This window comes from Pseudonaja textilis, chromosome Z, assembly GCF_049901715.1.
Source record: "Pseudonaja textilis isolate UNSWEBS1 chromosome Z, rPseTex1.2, whole genome shotgun sequence".
Taxonomy (NCBI): Eukaryota; Metazoa; Chordata; class Lepidosauria; order Squamata; family Elapidae; genus Pseudonaja; species Pseudonaja textilis.
This window is the reverse complement of record NC_142008.1, coordinates 17,699,004-17,720,325: the sequence shown is the minus strand read 5'-3', so window position 1 is coordinate 17,720,325 and position 21,322 is coordinate 17,699,004.

Here is a 21,322-nt window from a genome sequence, read left to right as displayed (position 1 = left end):
AGCACAGACCTTGTTAACCTGTGTGACATCCGAGCCAGTATGGTTTTCTAAAATTTATGTCTCACCATATTTTTTACGGAAGAGACACTCATTTTCTGACTGATGAAATACATCCAGTATTGTTGAACCTCTGGCATAGCTCTTATCTTCCTCAGAGCACCCAAGCTCCACAACCACATCAAGGTAGTAGTAGTTGTTGTTAGTTAGTGTATGATGAGAATATGACAGAAGAGAAGTAAACATACATACACAGCCCTTATAATTATAAGTAAAACATCTACAAGTAATGACCTCATAACTGGATATCCAGTTCAGCTATCCAGGCAATCTCCAGGCAAAACACATCGTTGACAATCTTGCACAATTGATTTAATTGTTTGCATATCAGCACCACAGTCTCAACAAGGGAAATCTTTCCATCCCCATGTCAACCCTGAAGTTGGCCAAACTGTGGCCATTTTCTTTTGTAGCTTTTCTCTAGGGAGTTTTCTTCTCATAGCTTGAGGGCTGACATAGCCTAGAGCAGGGGTGTAGAGGTAGCTGGGGTGTTTTAGTGAAAATAAAATTCTTTCCCCTGGTAATCAAGGACATTGGTACAAGTGTTTGAAAGGAGGACACTGAGGTCACCGAACAACTGAACTATGTGCTGATTGGACCATGTGATGGATAACTCTGGGGGGAAGTAACAACGTTTAATTTTAATTGGGTGTAAAACCGATGGGAACCCAGAGCCAATTTTCCACCAAGAAAATGCCAATTTGATAGGTTCCGATAAAATATCCTTTGAGGAATAGATCTGCTTCGGAGGAATGGGATGTATTACTTGGAATCTTGTCACCCCACTGAAAACAGGGCAGAGGCTGTTTCAGTGTCACATCTAATTCTGTTCAATTTCATGAAGACAGAGCAAGGCAGATCAAAATCAGGTGGTTTGGTAGAGGGATCTATAATGGTAATGCCACAAGAAGGTACATTGGACCAGTCCTTTGTCCAGGCATTCTCAGGGTTAACCTGGTTAGATGTTAAGTGAATACTTGCCTATGGAATTTCAATCTCGTGATAGGCTGTGCATTGTCCTAGGGAATAAGGAAGGTCTTGTTGTTCAATATCCTTGACTGTAGCTGGATGAGAACTTACTATCTTCTAAGATGGGTCAGTAGGATATTGCTAAGTACTGGTAAACAGTGCACAGGAGTGGGATGCAACGTGCCAGTGATGATATGCAAGTTAGCTTTAAAAGAAATCTAGATAAGACATCGATGGCACTTCATCATTAAAAGAGAAATCAACTCACATTCTAAATCTAGGATTCTATCTAGTTTTGTGTATTGGTTATTGCAAGCTACCTATATGAATTGTCAAGATCAATTTCTGATGTTTCCAGAGATTTAATTCTCAACATTTTTCCAAAAATGTGTATGGTAGTCTTTCCTAGCTGGTAAAGAATATGAGCTGGTGACTTCTTTTTTCCCCTTTTTGGAGTGTGTTTTTTAAAAGCAGTATCCTCTGGCTTTCCAGATGTATTTTATTACTTTACTGCCAATTCACAGGAAATGAACAATCATTTAGCATTGGCAGATACATGCTGAAATTCACTACCTTTAAAAAGTTAAAATAATCTCTTACAAAAGTATAGCATTAACCTTAAACACATATTTTTCCTAATCAAAGTTACAACATCTTTTAAAACTTTTGAGCCTAGAGCAAAATTGTTAGGAGCAAGGCCAAGAATTTAACAAGAATAAAAACAGAAAACATGTTTGTCTTAATAACATTACTTAAAAGTTCATGGTAGATCTGAGAAGGGAAGCCTGTTTTCCCTTAATTGAAGACTAACCAATCTTAATGGAATATTAGGTCCACTTCATACCTTACAATTTCCTACCCTGTTAATGTATTCTTGTTTTGTTTTGTTTTTTTGAGGAAGGAAATAGAAGTATATGAAATGATTTCAGTCTTCAGAACTAACATGTGATAGAGGGAAGCAACCATCTTAGATTACTACTGTACTTTGGAAATAAGGAGACTGGAAATAGCAATTGCAAATCCCATTTTTTCCACCCAATTCTCAATAGAAAAAGTCCTTTGAAAGTTACATGAACTATCTTGCTATCTTAATCACAAGACTATTTAAATGACTCATTTAGCATTTGTCTTGGGCATAGAGATAGATTATCTTGTATTTTCAAGATGTATTATTCATTCATTCATTCAACCAAATGAATTCATATGGTCACCCACCTCAGGTGACAATTCTGTCTAGCATAAAAACAAAATACATATCAAATCAAACACATTTGCAACACAAGATGCTATCATCCAGCCTTCTGTGTTGTGCATGGAGGAAAAGTCTGCTTTTCTTACACAAGGCTAACAGTGTTGGGAAATTCTACATCTCAAAGGGTCAAGCAAGAGAGAGCATTAAGACAGAAAAGGCATAGTTCCTAGGTCAGATAGCATTGCTTGGTAGAAGACACCTGCAGCAAGCCAACTCTGAAAGATCTGCTGGGAAAATTAATGGGAGAGAGTAGAGCAGACCTACAAATAATCTAGTACTTTGCCATGAAGATCTATATAAGTAATAGCTAGCACTTCTACTGCGCTGAAAGTTTTATCTAACTGAAAAGTTTCATCCAACTGGAGGTACTGGAAGAAAGGCAAGACATAAGCCAAATAAAGCAATGAATACACTTTCACAATCTCTTGTTTTTCGTCAGAACTGATATATGGGAGGAAGCCCAAAACATCTAAATGTCACCAGGTTATCAATCATTTTCCTAACACTATCCTGTAACCCCAAGGCTTTCTAGAAACCCTAAGGCACAATTTTGGCTAAGAGATGGCAACTATAAAATTCTCAGAATGAAGAAGGGAAGGGCACCTGCAATGAAAAAATAGCAGTTGCCTCTCATTTTTTTTCTTTATAAATCCTTCTCTTGCTTTCTGTCCTGGGACTGTCTCTAGCTAGAAAATTCAACTGAAACAGGAATCCAAGCTTATCCCATCCACTATTTCTCTGCTGAAAATTGTTATATAGAGGCAAACCCAGAAGTGGCCAGTTCTAACCTCAAAAGTGCATTTGACTTGCCTTTATAATATCAGTTTTCCATTTCCATTAAGCTTCCACCTAAGGTCAACATGGACATGATGTTAATTGTGAGACTGCCATTAAGATACATTTTGTTGTTATGTAAGTAGAAGAAAGGGGAAAAGATGTTAATAAAAGCTGCAAGGAAAACTGATCAACTTTCAGTTTATGAGCATGGCGCAAATGATCTTTAACTCTTTCTTGTCCAAGCTTTGTTGCTCTCCCTCCCTCCCTCCCTCCCCCCTCTCTCTCACACACAATTTTGGAAGTGCTATTGGCATTTGAAGTGGGGCCACCTCCACCACAGTAGCCATAGCTTCTCATTGTTGGAAGTGGTTCCACAGTAGGAAGAAAATGATTCCTTTAATCTAAACCTCTTTCCAGACTTCCTTCAATTTTTGTTTAGAATTAGATCATTAAAAATGTATGCATTAATTGCATCCATGTAACAAATAGGCACACTTAGCTTAGATTAGCACAAGGTATGTGCCTAAGCAGAACACTGGAAAATAAATACATGTTGATTTCAACTTGCATGATTGAAGAATAATCAATATATTTCTCTCCCAGTCATTTGCTTTCCATTACTAAATAGCTAGGAATGCTGGAACATATAGTTCCAACATATCTGGAGGAGAACAGATTGGAGAAGGCTGGCAATGGGATTTTCAGGTAGCTTCCCAACCTGCTTAGTTCTGACACTGCTTTATGCTTTGTTCCATGTCAAAGCAAGTAAAGTAATCTTGAAAAAATATGCAATATCGGTGGTGTCCTTTTACTGATGATAAGGCTAACTGTGAGAAAAATAGTGACCATGCCAACTACTTCAAAGTCTGAGATAATGACACTGCATTGCTGCCAAGATGCCATAAATTTTGCCACATGTGAGCAGATGTTAAAAACAAAAACTTCCTTTTAAGAATAGAGCAAAAGAAAAGGGCATTTCTAGATAGACATCAATTCACCTCTCACTCTTTGGCAGCAGTTTTGCAACACTGAACAAATATATTCATTAATACTTATATCTTCCTTTTCTCTAGTTAAAACTAGAAGTGTGTTAATGATCTAAAACTCTTAGTTATGCTGGATAAGCACTTGATCATTCAAAATGAAATAGATTTTCAGAGGAAGCAATGAATGTTGAAACCAAAGTCTTGGAAATAAAATTGTAGTGCTCTCATAGGAATATGAGTTATTTAAGTTCATGTGAACCTCTACTTTTGGAAATAGGTCTTCATGGAGTATGGAGGAATATTAAAGATTTCTTATTATTCTTGGCTTCCAAGAAACTGCCTTGGCATTTCTATTTTCCCAGTTGAATTTCCCAAATTGAAAATGTAGAAGTGTCAGCTAGGATTGCTTCAGCTAATGCCGTGTCAACATTTCATATAAATCGTTCTTTGTATTGGCTTTAGATCCAGACTGCAAAAATATGCCAGCCTCAAAAATGTCTAATTTAGCTTCCTCCCAATTAAAAATAAAAAAGCTTGTTCACTTGTTTCTAACTAGTACTTATTTGATGACACTTACATGAAACTGTAAGTTTTGTCCAAAGGCTTTCTTAAAATACAACTAAGCCATCTCTGCCAGTGTTTCTTCTGGAGAATTCTGGGAGCTGAAGTCCACAATCTTAAAATTGCCAGCCTTGAGAAAAACTGACCTACACTTTGTAATCTGATATTTTAGCTAAAATATTAATGAAGAATTGTGCTAACTATTTATGATGCTTAAAACAACCTGAGGAATCTTAGAAAAATCATCACTATTAAATTTATGTTTCCTCATCTGATTCTTTCACTTCTAAAACTTTTGCTTCTCTGTTTAAAAAAAGTATAGGGAGAAGAGTTAGATTTTGCAATCTACAGATTGAAGACAAATTTATACAGCTTTTTTTAAAAAAAACTGATTCTCCTCCTGACCTTTTCTTGACCCACTCCTGTTCTGGTAACTGATACGATATAATCTTTTTTTAATTTGGAATTGCTATGGGAATCTTACTTAGGAACTGATGTGGAAATCAGAGTAAATCTACTCCAGTTTACCCAATGCCTTCATAATTCCAGTCATCAAATAGAATTATTTATGGATTTTATTTTAAAAATTCCATTGATTGTTTGCAATTTGACTAACTTGGGTGCTTTTGTAAACAACTAATTCTCAACACACATTAACATGTCTTGACATATCCTTTTATGCAAATTTTCCCAGTTGTCGAACTATGGAGGCCAATGTCATCATACTGGTAGTAGCAACTGATTTAGACAATGTTAAAAGAAGTCTAGATAAGAGCATCAAGAATATTTGTTTGATTGGCTGTAGACCAATATTCTGAATCACAGGCAACAGTTGTTAAATATCAGCAGATGGGAAGCAACAATAGAAAAGGTGTATCATCCCATATATTCTAATGTTTAGCTGGGTATACTGATTTAGTTGTTACTTAATATGATCCAACAAGACTTTATATCTAATACCATGTTAACAATTTATTGATTACAATTTTCCCTAATTGTAAGGCCTTTTTTTCTGAAATTGTAAGTTCTCTATTATACTGGGGTTATTTTACATTCAGTATTGAGAAATATACATTCTTTTTCATTGTCATATCTGCACTGTATCCATTTTGGGTTCTCATCACATTCTCTGCTGGATGCAAAACCTGGCAAGTTCCACATTCAGGATTGAGCAGTAATATATGTGATTGCATGAATAAATAGAAAGACTCCATTACTGAATTAATGGGTGGAAATGCTCTCAATCTTTATCAACCACAATTCTCTGATTCACTATTGCTGTTTCTAATCTACTAATGAAAATATTGTAATTACCTTTTGATATGGTGTATATATAATGTTTTAAAGAACCAGGGATTTAAAAATATTGTGAACTAATAAATATGTATTGCTGCATCAGAATAGCTGTAGCAGTTGAGTTCTGAAATAGGAACATTAATGGGCCATATATTTGACTCACAAATTATTTGTTTTATTCTATCTATTTAATTTTTATCCTATTTTTGTTACTTTATAAGAAACTCAAGCCAACAAACATATGTAATACTCCTTTCCTCCTGTTTTCCCAAGAACAAAAACAATCCTGAGAGGTAGGCTGGGATGAAGGAAAATGACTGGTCCAAAGCCAGTTTTCATGGGTAAGGGGCTCTAGAACTCATTATCTCTGACCAGCACATTAACCGCTGCACTAAACTCGCCAATATGAATAACAATCATATATTAATGACTATGTTCACTGGAATTAAGTGGCCAAAAAAATTAAATAATGTTGTTTGCACCATAAAAAATACCATGAAATCATATTTTATTGGAATAATTCCAAAGGACAACTGGAATATGACTGGAATATGACTATAGGAGCAAAACTAGAATAGTTTAATTACAATTGCCATCTTAATATATGTATGGCCAACCATGAAACTCATCACATCAGCTGAAAGATGTCCTTCTGTTCAGAGCTGAGTGGAAAAGATAGATGACATATCACAGAGTGATGCATGGATTAGTGAGTAAAACAGAACTGCATCTTCTTAGTTACTATGCGTTTTGATAGCTGAATAAATCCATACAACAGGTTGCTGTTGTGACCCCTGAAAGCAAATTCTAATAATTTTCTTTGAATTTAGTAGCTTTGTTGAACAAGTCTTCATAGGCTTACCTATAAAGTACAAGGTATCCAGCACAGCTGATACATAGAATATGGCAAGGGAAAACCAACAAGCCTCCATTATGATTTGGCATAATTGTGAATCTTCCCAATGCTTTATGCTCAGACATCAGTATATATTTCAATTCTATTGCTTGCTTTAGGACTCCAGAAATATGACAAACAGTATTGCTGATAGTTTGTGGTCCACTCACATCCCAATTAGCATGCAGAGCAACAAATAAGAGAGATTAGACAATTATGGAACATCCTTTTCTCCAAAATTGAATCCCATCCTGCGTCAGATTCCAGAAGTCCCTCAAGATCTGGTGATGTCATTCAGGCCAGGGACTCCCAGCAAACTGGAGAGATTCTCATATAGCTTCATTGCGAAGTGCCTATACATATCTTCCCTTCACATAAGGTTAGTATATGTTTTTGTATTTTTATTTTAATCTGGATTTTTATATTGTCTGTTTTTTAATATTTGTTGAGATTTTATTCTTCTACATCACCCAGAGTCACATTTTGTGAGATGGGTGGTTATATAAATTTGATTTGTAAATAAATAATACAATTAAAAATGACTCATACTAGTTTCTGCAGATTTCAGTTCTACTGTCCTTTCTCATTCTAACATCGATCTTGAACATCACATAAATATGCTTTTTCAATAGCAAATAAGAACACTGATTCAGTTTAAGAAACTGGCATGCAAGTTTTCTACAACTATTTAAAAATTATGCCTTCTTTCTTTTCTTTTGTTTATACATAACAATGATACTTTTTCAAAGCAGCAAAACAAATAGTTTTTTTTAAAAAAAATACCTATTTGATTTCCAAGCAAAAATGCATGTAAGATGTTTTGCAGTGTTTAACCTATTCCTTTCCTCTATAGCAGTTGTTTCTCAGCCTTGCAACTTCAAGATGGATAAATAACTTCCTGAATTCCATGCTGGCTGGGGCATTCTGGGAATTGAAATCCACCCATCCAAGTTGTCACAGTTGAGAAACTCTGCTCTATAGTATGAGAACAAGCAGCCTGTTGGAAGATAATTGCCTGGCCATTGAATGACCTCAACAGATAGAATCTTGATCAAAAGTACCCATTCCTTCCAACGGAACTGGAAAAGTTGCATACTCTGGTTCATCAATTGAACTTCACATCTGGTCCTGATCATAGTATGTGAGGAGCACTAAGCCTGGAATCCCTGGGTTGAGCCGTTGTTTGTTTGCTTGTTTTGCAATAGAACAACTTGTCCCAGGATTCAGGTTGAACATGAGCATTATTGTAATGAATTTGCCCTATTCAAACAAATGTTTATTTGTTCAAAACATTCCTAAAAAGCTGTTTCTGCATGAATGTTTTCCAAATGACAATAACTCTTATTTTACTTTTTAGTAAAATAAGTAGTAATAATAATTTATTGTTGTTATTTTATTTCTTCCTACACTCAGTCTGACTTCCTGACTCCAAATTTGCTGATTATCAAGACAATTCTTAAAATTTTACCATCAACCATAGCCAGCAAAGGATTGATAATGATAGAGGAAAAAAGATATGTAATCATTTGGATAATATAGACATGAGAGTCATAATGACGTATAATGGGATTTGACTTAGTATGTTATGAACCTATCCAATAATGGCTTACTCATCCCGGTGAAGCCAAACATGCTCAACAATTGTTTAAATTGTTATAAATTATTATTCCCTAATTTGATCCCTTTGAGGTATAATGCTTTTCCATAATGCTTCTAAATCACAGTGACAGTTAAACTAAATAGAAAATGCTTTAATTTTTCAACCTATAACTTTCTTTTAGAAGGAATACATTGGGAATAGACAATATTGATGAGAGGGGAAAATGGCTAAGAATAAGTTCATCAGAAGACAGATAATTTCTACAATGAAAACTAAGACTTTTACATCCAAATATTGTTGGGCCGTGGAAGAACAAGGCCCACATAGAGTTTCCAAAAAAGAAAATATTCTGGAGAAGAAAAAGAGACATGTGTCTATATCAACATTCACCAACTCAGTATTGTATTAAATATTGAAGATAAGCTGAAGTATTTTACAATCTGGTAGGTATTTTTGTGATTTTTCTTTTATTTTACCCTTTAGGACATGAATAATGATAGACTGTATTAAAGATTGATTGATTGAACTTTTTGTTCATTACTTGGGTATAGTTCATACATGCATTAAATCTGTATGCCATTTTATATTGTATTCTAAATGAGACTAGAAATTGGGGCTGAAGGAGTGTTTCTCGCCAGGGGACAATCTTTTTCTAAGCTAGACTCCAAAAATACTTCTGCATAATGAATGGGAGCTAAAGGTACTGCCTTGAATTCAGCAAATTTCTGCGTAGGTATTAAAAGGAACATGTTCTATAATCCTTTTACAATAAATAGGTCAGAAACATATAATAAAAATTTGAATAATAAATAAATTGCTCCCTGTTGTATATATGCTATAATATTGAGTACCACCAGCTGGTGTCCCTTTATCCAATTAGCTATCTATGTATGAAATGAGGATGATGGTAATTTTTGTGATTTCTCCTTTCTCTATAGTTAGCCTTCTTCAATCCTTCCCTTAACCCAAACCCAAAGACTTGTCAGGTTTCTAGAACAGATTTTCAGGGCATTTCAAAGCTTCAGAGTGGGAGACAAATTTACAAAAATTAACTCCTTCCACTGAAAAATATAGTTCAATGTACAGCATCAAAGAAAATCTGGATACGACAAATTGCAACTGATACAGTTTATTGCAAACCAGATTTCAATTCCATTAAAATCCCAGCAGCAGGTAAACCACAACAACTGGGTTTGTTATAGACTTATTAGGCATACTTATTCTATATGTTCAGACCCCTTTACCATGTTTTGAGCTCACAGGACTTTGCATTAGATAACTGTACAGCTTTAAAAGCAGGGATTTCTACAAATGCTTCTTCACTTGTTCACCCTCATATTGGAACTATTATTTTTAAGTGTCTTGAGTTAGAGGACACAAATCTCCTCTCTTAAGATGGGGGGTTATATAGATTTTATATGTGTTATGATTGCTAGTGATTAGGCACTATGCAACTCATCAAGCATAGCTGGTCTCTAGATATTTTAGCAAATTAGTTTGCAAGGCACTATATTGAATGCTTCTTCCCCTGTAATTTTACAGCAGGATATTGGTGGCAAAAGTATAGTCAGCTGTGTCTACCTGGAGTATCTGGTGGTATTTGAAAAGTTGTGAAACACACACAATATCTAGCTGCCCAGTTGTAGATGTGTTTAAAAAATAATTGGATTTCAAATTTAGTGGACATTGAAAAGAAATATAGCATTTCAAATGACTTATAGAGTTCAGTAGATTTGGATTTATCATAGTCAATGTTTAAAACTTTATCATCCAAACTTTACAAAATAGAACCAGGGTGGAAAGGAGGATGTCGAATAAAGAAAAATGCTTCTGAATGCATGTTGAATGTTTTTAAATCAGCAAATGGAACTGAGTACACAGTTCGTTTACATGTTCATTCCTGGCTACCTTGTGTCTTAACTCCAGCACAAATTGGAAGTGTAAAACATCATCTATTATTGAAATTGTTAGACAAATGGTGCTTTAAAATACTGCTGATTGTCTTCACTTTTAATTAATTGATTTTATTTCTTTTACTAGTGAACTGCAGTTTGGGGGGCGGGGAATAAAATCAAGTAAAAATAAGTATATTGAACATGGATCATGCCGTTACTGATGTTTTCAAGGTGTTTTTCAAAGCAGTTGAAGGACATCACATTAACTGCGAGTTGATGCAACAATGAATCTACTCAAGGTCAGGTTGGTTGGATGAATCCTCAGTGGATGAAGATGAACCTTCTCAGGTGGCTTAACTAATCCCATCAGCCACCTGCTTACTCCCCTCCAATCTAGAACAGAGAATTTAGTGCAGCATTGCCTTGTTATTACCAAGTGTAATAAGCAGGCAAGGAGGTTGTGACTTTCAGCTTTCTTATGCAGATCAATTAAATTGCCTCTTTAAAAGGTTAATTGAGCCTGATGATATAGTCCTTAATCAGGATATAACTATTGTTAATTTCTTCTAATTTGTGAGAAGTGAATCAGGAACAATGTTTAATGACTAAGACTTACTTATATTTTCTTTTTTCTATGCTATTAAGGTATCTTAATCCATATAATTAATAGATCAATCCAATGATCTATCCAATTAAGGTAATTCTGCCTGTCTTTTTACTTACTAGTAGAAGAACATTAAAGAGTGAGGAAAATTATTATATAGTGCAAGCATCATACTATTTCCCTTCAGGGTAAGTAACATTATGCTAAACACAAAAAGGAGTAAAAAAATTGTAAATCAGTCATAAGCTAAAGAAAAGAAAGGAAATAGAACTACATCTAATTTACGCTCTATCTTTCCATACATTTCCATTTTTGTAAAACATTACTGGTCTATTACAATGTTACATATTGTTTTGAGAAATACATTGCATTTTTACAATGTTACACATTGTGTTATATTTAACTTTTGTTCTTTCTCCCCATACTTATTTTGAGGATCTCAGTTTCATATATTATAATATAAGCATATGCAATTTTTTTATTTTAATAAATGGAGAAATTACATCCAGTATCATTTCTCTTTCAGCATAGTCTAGCACTGGAGACCCTTCTTTTGTTGAGCTCATGATAGTTATCATTGAATTTAGTTGCCATGAAAATAATTCATTCTTCACCCCCCCCACCCATTACTGCAGAAATTTGTAATTTATATTTACTCCATACTCTATTTCTATATTAAAATATGTGCAACCCAAAGATGGCTAATAACTATCATATTAATTATGGAATCAACTTCAGTTACATAAGAAAGACTCCACCAAAACAGTAAAACACTAGCATAACTCGAGCAGACAAGAATGAATTTACCAGCCCATCACATCCCACTCAAAGTGCCATAAGGTAAATTATCTTTATGGCACAGCAGAATATTACTTAAAAAAAAAAACATTTAACATGGAGGTTCTACAAGAAAGGCCCTGTTCATTTTCCTGTCAAATGTGATTTAATTAACACTGATTCACAAAGGACAAAATTGCCCAAGTCACTTGAACTAAGGTAAGCTTAATACCTTTGGTCTTAAACTGTTCAGAAGGAATCACAGAGGCCACTGGCAGTTTGAACCATGCCAACAAAGACCCCAAAATATAACAGTCATACATTACAAAGAATAAGCCCAGATAGAATAGGCTGCAATGTTTCAATTGAATGGCAACTATAAATTTGATAGGACCAGCTACTAATTGTCAGGCACACACAGAAGTAAATGAAGAACATCTGTTACAAGCACCAGCTTAATAGAGACAGGAAGCTAATTTCCCTGAGTCTATACTTCCCTTTCCTGATGGGTAAAAAAGTAAAGGATGGCATTATCATTGTTTGTTCAGAAAATGGAAGAAAACCTCCTCCTCTTCTCCTGCTCTGAAGACAATCTATGTTATGACTTCAGTGTTGATGTGATCTCCCAAGGGAGGCAAATTTCCTCATTAGCGAACTGTAGTTCTGTAACAACAAGTCCAGTGTTGCCAATCTGGATTTTATCTGGGCAGCAAATGGCCTAGGTTTTTCAATGCAATTAAACCTTGCATGCAAAATTAAGTTGGCCAGATGTCTTCATTTTAGCCAGGCAGACCTTCAGAATTGTAGGAAAACCATCCTAGCCTGGATCTGCCAGGTTAGTTCTGCACAGATGCCACCCTTCCCCCTCATTTGAAATCCAGTCCTTCCCCACCTTAACACAAGCAAGATGCAGATCAGTTAAAAAAAAAAAAGGGAAGGTGGCTGCTATTTAAAAGACAAAACATCTTCCAAGCTGTGCTTGTAGTCAGAGAATAATGAAAGAAAAACCTTTCCCCCTGAAGGCCCCTTTTCAGTAATAATGGAAATCCTTGGGGGAATCTAATGAGGAAACCTCTTAGAAAGAGATACATGACTCCCATCCCCAGCTGTTCCTTCAGCACAAGACAAGAGGGGTGTAGATCTGTTTTGTTTTGTTTTGGGACACTCACTCCATGTTTCAGAAATGCTATAAACCCTTTGGTGATTCTGTTGGCAACTTATTTGTAGGGGTATATAATCCAGAAATATAAAGAATTTTCATTGATCAAAAAGACTGCCATCTCTCTCTCTCTCTGACCCTCCCTCTCCATTTCCACCAGACCTGATGGCTGTGCAAGATGTGTCATTGTTGCTTATCCTCTTTAGTTATTTGATCTAGATTTCTCCTTCCTATTAAAGCAAAGACTCAAGGCAGACTCAGTCTACATCTTAAATCATACATTATAATTCATACTAAAATGTAATAATAATACCAGCAATAAATACCATTTGCTTGCAGAACTGATGTGACCAAAAAGTAGACAAAGTCATAGAAAATGAAGAAGATAGAATGCTCTCGGACTTTAGAATTCAAACAGACAAGCACTGGCCACATGATACCCTAGACTTAACAATTGTTGATGAGCTAGAGTCTACACAACAACAACAAGAACAACAATGTATGGATGGTGGCTGTGACACTTTCTGGAAACAGTAGGAGAAAAGAGAAAAAACATAAAACGCAAAAAGCTGCAAATATAAATAGAACAACTGTTGGCATAAGAAAGCAAACATAATACCAATTTTAAAAGGTGCCTTGGGTACTACCCTGAAACAACTGGAGCAGCACTGAACACCATTGACATTGATAAAACTACCATCAGTCAATTGCAAAAAGGCAGCTATACTCTGAATATTTTACATCCTGCAACAAGACCTTTATCACCATCAAACAATGTCTGCCTATCCCATGTCCTTGGGAATGATTTGATAGATGGATAAAAAATGCCAAATCCAGCTCAAACATCTGGCTGACTGTGTGATGAACCATAATAATAACAACTAACAAATGGGGTGGCCCTCTTCAGATTTTCTAAGTGCCAAGAGAGAGCTAAAGGCATTTTTCCCTTTCGTGATATTGAACAGAGCTTTGGCACTGTGCATTCTGAAACCCTGTAAGATCTGTTTGATTAATAGAAGAAAACAAATGTTGCAGAATGTTGTATTCAAAATGAGGATTCTTCTATCTTGGTCTTCAGACATCAGCATCTGTCTCCAGTTTTAGCTGTTGGGTTTACATTCAGCAGATCAACCAGACCTCTCTGTCCATGTACAGATTAATTAAGCAGTAAGCCTTGTGTTCTCAGAGTCCTTTTCTCTGTTTCACATTTTTTTTCATTCCTTTAATTTACAAATATGCAAATATTCATCAAAGGAAGCCAAAATTTCCTCTAACTGCAATGGACTAATTCATTAAGAATAGATGCAGCAAATTTCAGAATGGAGCATTTATCTGGCATAGAGCAATTAAAGATGCCAGAAGAATTGGCATGACCTCACTCTCACTCACCAGCCCAAAATTGATGAAATGCAAAGAGGCTCTAAGAGTCTTTAGAGTCTTTATACACTCAAAGTCCTTGTCCTATTTGAATAAGCCTGGCAATTTTATTTCATTCTTTGTTTTTATAATATTCGCAAAGATTTCAGATTTTCATTTAGGAAAGCATTGGGTAAACCTTCATGAACCATTTAAAAACCAAAATTGTCATATTTCTTTATTTTTATTCTTTAGGCAATACGTTCAGTATTTCTCCCCAAAAGAATCCCTTTTATTATGTATTGTAATTAAAGGTTGTCTCTGTTTTATTTTGTAGAACCAAAAAGTTTCCAGAGGAGCTTGCAAGACTGCTCCTACCCTGAGACTTATAATTTGAAAGGGGAGGAGAAGAAGAGAAGTTGATGTACCTAAATTTGATTTATATATAAAACCAGATTAAAACACAACTACAATTAGACCAAAACATGTGCCATCATCTTGAATTGATTATATAAATATCCTAAATAAGTTAGCAAATAGGTTCATGAACCACTTCTTCAAACCACATTTATTACAACATTCTGTGATGAACTCAGCTCAGGAGCCATGATGGAAAAGGTATCCAGTCCTTCACCAGAAGCAATTATTCTGCTTCTCTCCTTCTTCTCCTTTTAGTTTGCTCTGCAATTCATGCTAAAGTGATACATGTGGAAATCATGATCCTTTCAAACGGTCTCATGGGTGCTGATACCAATGCAAACAACACTAGTGTTCCTGTTTATTAGTTGCACTACAAAAGTAGACTTATGCTTAAATAGCTGCATCTAATTTAAGATCCTACATTTTTTACATAGAGTAATCATGGACTTTCCCGCAACTAGAGTTGTTTTTTTTTCTTATTATTCTGGTGATGATAACCACAAAAATTCATTGGTAGCTTTGGGTTAGTCAGTCTCTCTCAACCCAACCTGAATTGCTGTCATAGGGGTAAAATGAAGGGAATTCCCCTTAGCTCTTGGAGGAGGAAGAAGATAAGATAAGCACTTCCAAGTCACCCAGCAAATTGAAACTTCCAAAGATCCTGCTTCAAATAGATAATGGAGAAAGTCTTGCAATTACATTATATTATTGATTACACTTTCGATGGTTTATATAGTCTTCTGCAGTTAAAACTTCTTGAAGAGTTTATATTTCTGAGCCAATTGCATTAGGTTGTATTTTAAGAAAAAAACTAATCATCCAACAGTCGAGCAGACAGCAAAAAATAAATCTAATAACTAAAGCCACCATTACAGAGATGTAAAACATGTAACAGTCTGAAAAGTCTTGGTGGTAGTGGAGAGCTTCTGTTCTCCTTTTGTTCAGAAAGAGCAGAGAGTTACATGTCCCAAAAAGGCCAGATGAGCAGCACAAAGTTATTAGTCACCCAGGTATTTACAGTGTTTTTCCTACTTCCTTTCTCCCATGGCCTTTGTGGTCAGCAGAACAGAATTCCTGGGAACTCCCACCTAAACACAAGTTTCCTGTTTATGCTCTCGGTATGCTTTTATGTTTTTGCCATCTAAAACTTGTGGACTTACATTACCATATAGAACAGTTGAAAACAGCGATTGCAGGTGAGCAAGGAATACTAAATAAACCCAACGATGTTATGCATTTTTTCCACTGGAAAAAAAGGAATAGGAATATAGAACAGACATCAGATCAATCCAGAAAGCAATAAGGTTTTATTGACAATAAGAATAATTTAAAATGTTATATTTAGGCAAAATGTTTATTAAGCCAACTCAGAGGTCAGACAATATTGTAAGCATGCCAGGTTTTAACTTCATCAGGCAGGATGATAAAGGAATAATAATTTAAAAATATGTTGGCTGTTGTTAAAAAAAGCCAGGGAATTTGCATCCTGTTACAGGCTTAAAATGGAGTTTGGGAATAAGCTTCAGAATTACAATTGGACTATTATTAAGATAATTTTGAGGAGGTGGGGGAGGGAGGGAGGGAGGGAGAGAGAGGGAGAGAGAGTTGTGCTACCACTGTAGGCATGAAAGCCAACTGGGTGACTGGGTCAGCCATTCTTTCTCGATCCAAAACATCAGGCTCAGGCAACCAGCTGCTTATTCCTTTCCTGTTGCAACCAATGGACAATACCAGTTAATCTGTGGGGGGGGGAGGAACCCTGCACTTGTAGGAAAATGCTAGGAAGAACAAAAATGGAACAGTCTGTATTGTTGTTGTTATTGTTGTTGTTGTTGTTGTTGTTGTTGTTATTGTTGTTATTATTATTATTATTATTATTATTATTATTATTATTATTATTATTATTATTATTATTAGTCTGGAATACCTACCTGACTCTGTGGTTTCTTCCCCAAACCCCAAAAGCTTTAACCTTAGACTGTCTACTATTGACCTCACCCCTTTCCTAAGAGGTCTGTAGGGGGCGTGCATAAGTGCACCAAGGTGCCTACCGTCTCTGTTCTATGGTTTCTTTTATTTTTTTTATCTTTCTTATATGTATCCATGTATTCATAACTATGTTTTTACTTATACCTATTAACTTTTAAAACAAAATAAAAAAATTAAATTAAACACTAATATTTCTATGGTGAATGAACATAAAATTAGAGGAAAAATTAGACAGTCCACATGTTAATAATGATTAAAGCATAGTCCCATGCAATATTTTGTGATTAACTTCATGCTAACACATAATTAATTTGTCAGTCAGCAGGACCATTTCTTTTATACATCCCTAAATCAGCTTGATTAATTGGCTGAATCACATTTCTTTCTTACAAAGAGATGGCTTGGCTTCTTTTGCTCTTCCCTTTGTAAGTTGGCCATATGTTTTTGGATCATGGGACCTTGCCTAGTTTAGTCTCTTGGTCTCCTGTACCTGTACCCAGCCTGTATCTGTGTCTCCTCAGATTGCTCTCCTCCAGCTGAGGTTCAGTCTGTTCAAACTCTTCAATTTCTGAATATCACCCCTTCTGAGGGAATCACACTTCCCTCCTCAATTCCATTTAAGGAAATGTTAAAACTGAGCTCTTTCATTCAATGTTTATAAACTACAATTAATTCTCTGTGTATACACAAAAATACATAAACAGACAGACATTCATACATATATTCAAGATAATAGCACATGTTTTGGATCCATTATATTTGCTTGAATGTTGTATTGATTTCAGTGATTCTAAATCAGGTTTACTGTGGATATTTTGGTTATATCTCTTAAAAAATTATCATGTGTTGTATTTAATTGCATACAAATTTAATTTTTTATCAGAGGCAATGGAGTTATTTACAGGCCATCTCAGACTTTATCCAATGAATAAATTGAATTGAAATCTAAGACATCTAGTGACTATTAGCTCAGGAAACATAAAGTTATACGATAAAAGCAATTCAGAAAGTAAAGCTTTTCCTGAATCTGTGTAGATTGTGACAGGAAAAATTGCTGAATTTTTGCTGACGTCAACTTAAAAGGCTTAAGCACTTCTCTAAGGAAAAATATTGGTGGACTTCACTGAAACCTTTACCACATTTTCTTTCATGTATGACAAGTAAACCACAACTGGTTATTGTGGACAAAACAGGAAATCACAGACAACTGGGTGATGCTATATTGCTAGATAATTTTGCTTTCCAAGACTTTACACTTATTTTTATAAACCTATGTTCATGTGCCTTTTTTATTTTTGAAAATGTACATCACGGATACCTTTGATCCAGATACTTTGGTGTATAATTTCCACACTTTGTTGCCATGGCCATATTAAATAATCCGATGGGAGTTGTCCAAATATCTGGAGGAAACCCATTTCTAAGAGTAGGAATGTCTGTCTGTTTTGAATTTCTACTTTCACATAGTTATTAAAAACCACAGGAATCCTGGGAACGGACAAAGAAAAAAAAAGGAAGGGACCCATTAAACACTTGAAGTTCATATTTGCAGCTAGAATACCATCCATAATTTTATTTGAAAATGGAGGGTCAATATTGCCTTTGATTTCCTGGATAGGTTTACTTTGAGCTAAACTCTTAATGTTATAATACTGTATATTTCTGCATTTAATTATTTCATGAATTATGTTATCTTCGCTTGGCAGTTTTGATACCAAATTTAGTTCAGCAGTTGCTAATCAGAAAAAGAATAATTGTACTTTTCATGAGCTCTGAATACTAGAAGTTGTGGCCAGAGAACAGGATTCATTCATATACCCAGATTTTTATCCATCTGACTCTATGTACCAAGTGGAGACCTAAGAAAATTAAGAAGAAAGGACACTGCCTAAGCAATATGTTGAACTCCTGTGGATACATGTTGTACTTCCTAGCACTTCAGCATTGCTATAATTAACAGATTAACAGAGTTGGAAGGGACCTTGTAGGTGATCTAGTCTAACCCCCTGCCCAAGCAGGAGACCCTACACCATTTCTGACAAATAGCAATCCAATCTCTTCTTGAAAATTTCCAGTGATGAAGCTCCCACAACTTCCAACTGTTGCATTGATTGATTGTTCTCACTGTAAGAAAGTTTCTCCTTATTTCCAGGTTAAATCTCTCCTTGTTCCATTTCCATCCATTATTCCTTGTCTGGCCTACAGGAACTGTCTCCCTTCCTCTCTGTGGCAGCCCCTCAAATATTGGAATTCTGCTATCCTGTCTCCCCAGTCCTTCTCTTCACTAGACTAGTCATGCCCAGTTCCTGCAACTGTTCTTCATATGTTTGGTTTCCAGTCCCCTAATCATCCTGTTTGTTCTTCTGTGCACTTTTTTTTAGCATCTCAACATCTTTTTATCGTGTGGTAACCAAACTGGATGAACTGTTCTAGGTGTGGCCATACTAAAGCTTTATGGAGTGGTATTAGTACCTCATTTGATCTTGATCTTGATAATCCTAATCATGGCTAATTGTCTTGAAAGTGCTTTCCCAGCCAAGATAACTAAAGGACACAAAATAATCTGGTTCTGAAATGCACAGGATTGCCTTTTTAAACCTAGTAAAAATGAGGTATGAACTTGAGAGGTTTCTTAATTATTCACTGAATTTTGTTAAAATCTGTAGTGAGTTTGGAAGTTCTTTTAAGAGCAAAATATCTTAGCATGATTGACTGAGCCAAAAGCTATCCAGATAATATCCAAGTACACTCATAGCAAAGATCAAATGCCACCTTCTTCTTGAGCTGTGGAGGAGAAATCAAAATATGTTCAATAAAAACTGTGGCAGGTTAAAAGCTAACCACAATAATTAGGTTATAAGGGCTCGTGATTATCAACTATGTTTTGTTAGAGGCACAGTAAATTACATCTCCTAACTGAACAATTGTGGAGGGAAATGATGGTATCAGAGGGAAATGAAATACAGAAGACACAGACAATGATGAATACATTTATTAAAGTTACAATTCACTTCAATAATGCCACTGCTGAATAATAGCACAGGACTTGAATATATAAAGCATTATACATTATACATTTTGCTTTATATTTGAAACATGAGACATCCTTTATTGTACATAACTCCAGTTTTTAGCACGTACACATCACAATATTAAGACAACTTTAAGCTGTAAAACTATCCATAAATATTACAGAAGAGAAATAGCAGAGAAATAGATTTTCTATTTCTTTACGTTGCCCAGGTATTTCCAGTCAAGTTAAGAAAGTACTCACAAAACTTAGATTGACTAAACAAGAGACAGTATTCCTATATTGTGAGTGGCTGAAAAATCATCTTGCTATAAATTTCAGTTGGCTGATCAATTGCCAACTCAGCAATTTCCTTGAGACTTTTCTGCCTCAGTGGTGACAAGACAATGAAGGAACCAGTTTGACTTTCCCAATATTGAGAAGGTAAGCAGGACAACTTCGTCATGTGATCTATAAGATGCAAATCTTTTCTTCTATGTGACTTCTAGGTATCATGAATCTATAGCTCCAATTAATGTCTAAATCATAAGTTTGGATCTTTATGAGAAGAAACAAAAAAGAAGCTAGGATTAATCGGTAGTGATTAAAGTTCACAAGTTGCAAGATAATCCAGACAAAAGCACATCCAGGAGTACTCGTTCTATTTTTGTAAGATTATATTAATAGAATTGTGCAATCGTTTTCCTTCTGCATCTTTACAGTCCAAGAAATTAGATGGTCCCTTCTGAAATATTTGTCTTGCTCCCACTCAATCTGCAGGTTCAGCTGCCTCTTATCTGACAAGTGCTAGTCTGTAGCTCTTCCTCCTGTCTCCCAACGTTATTCTCATTACCATTACACAAAGAAGTCTTCTTTTAGTTGCTTTAATGCAGTTATAGTATTTATCTCCCCTCCAGGGAGGTTAATGCCGTTTGCCTATAACAAAGAGCATTCCTTGGAGAGAATACCAGTGGATAATGGAAGTACTACTACACAGTAAATAATATTTTAAAGGAGAGATAGGCATTCCCATTTGACTTTTTAATCGTATGCAAATAAAATACTTTATATGATGAAATATATATGACTAAGCTTGCTTCTCAAGAAATTTTATCATGGGCTGGTCACTGTATTCCCCAGTCACAGTTAAGTATATATCATAGTTTTAAAAAAGTAATCTAGAGCTGTATGGTCTAGCATTAATTTATCCCATGGCTAAGAACATTCTAAAATATTCATTCAAAATAAGTGTATTCATAAAGAATCACCTGCAATGTTAATTAAGAACTTTAGTTTTATATCTTTTGTCTGTCCTGTTCAGTGAAGCTGGAGTGCTACTAACAATTAATATGTGAGTTGCTTTTTAACTTCAACTCCTTTTCCTTAGGCATAGATGTGGATTTTTATAAGACAATATTATTGTTTTTATTTTAATTAACATAATGTCATTACAACTAATATAGAAGAAAAAAGATGTTAGTTCCCATGTAATTTTGTAGGAAGAGAGTCCATTTTGGGAGTATAGCAGCAAAAATGCAGAGTTTTCCAACTAACAACTTTTATCATTTTTAAAAATTATTGTTATTTTCATTAGCTTATGGGCATTTTAATAAATTGTGTTAATCAGCAAAGATGCTATCAGACTCCTGATTTCTTGCCTCAGTTTCAACTGAACTGAAATTTAATGGCTAAATTAACAAGATTATTCAGTTATTCCAC